The 1,093-nt window shown below is 41.6% G+C and overlaps 1 pseudogene; it reads right to left on the bottom strand.

Moving 5' to 3' along the window:
• Nucleotides 1-453: 453 nt before the first annotated feature.
• Nucleotides 454-1,093, bottom strand: part of LOC102820829 — a 28,268-nt pseudogene continuing 27,628 nt past the window's right edge.

Consider the following 1,093-nt stretch of genomic DNA (forward strand, 5'->3'; position numbering starts at 1 on the left):
CAATGTATGCTTGCAGCCGTTTCCTTATTCCCTTTAATAAAACTGTACTCACATGGAATATCAATGATATTGTCTGATGATTTCTGCATTCTATTGGGTCACCTCTCTTTGGAATGGGCACAAATATGGATCTCTTCCAATCAGTTGGCCAGATAGTTGTCTTCCAAATTTCTTGGCAGAGATGGAGGCAGTGCCGCCTCACTTTCTTGAAAGATTTCATTTTTAATCCATCAATTCCTGGTGCCTTGTTCTTTGCCAATTCCTACAATGCACCTTGGACTTCTTCCTTCAGCATCATTGGCTCTTAATCATATGCTACCTCTTGAAATGGTTGAACATCGACCATTTCCTTTTGGTACAGTGAATCTGTGTATTCCTTCCATCTTCTTTTTTATTTTGGGGCAGTGTTTTTATGGTTTTATTTAGCACAAATAAAACTTACAAACAGGCTGTCTATTCATTTTCTTCGCTGCGCAGCCTGACATTGGATTGGTGACTCTGATGGCAAGCTGGGCTGCTCTTTCCACAATGGCTTTGCAGTTCTTGGAGGAAACGTTGTGAGCACTCTCTGCACAGTAAGATTTGTTGCACATCAGCAGCACTTCCAGCTCTTTAACATTGTGGACTAGGAACTTGTGGAAGTCACTGGGCAGCATGTGTTTTGTCTTCTTGTTGCTCTCATAACCAGTGTTGGTCATTAAGATCTGGTCCTTAAATCTTCTCCGCATCCTGTTGTCAAAGCCTCTGGGCTTGCACCAGTTATGCTTAATTTTGATATAATGATCTGATTGATGATGTATGAACCTCTTTTTGATGATCTTGGGCTTCACCAGTGTTCTGAGGGCACCATGATGACAGTTGAGATGGCCGCCTCCTCTCTAGGCCATGCAGAAGAAGAGAGAGGGGCCTTCCATCTTCTTTTGATGCTTTCTGCATCATTCAATAATTTTCCCAGAGAATCCTTGAATAACGAAAGCCAAGTCTTCGATTTTTTCTTTAGTTCCCCCAGCTTGAGAAATGCTGAGCATGTTCTTCCTTTTTGGTTTTCTGGCTCCAGATCTTTGCACATTTTGTTGTAATATTTGACTTTGTC

This window comes from Chrysochloris asiatica, unplaced genomic scaffold (genome assembly GCF_000296735.1).
Source record: "Chrysochloris asiatica unplaced genomic scaffold, ChrAsi1.0 scaffold00013, whole genome shotgun sequence".
NCBI classification, from domain to species: domain Eukaryota; kingdom Metazoa; phylum Chordata; class Mammalia; order Afrosoricida; family Chrysochloridae; genus Chrysochloris; species Chrysochloris asiatica.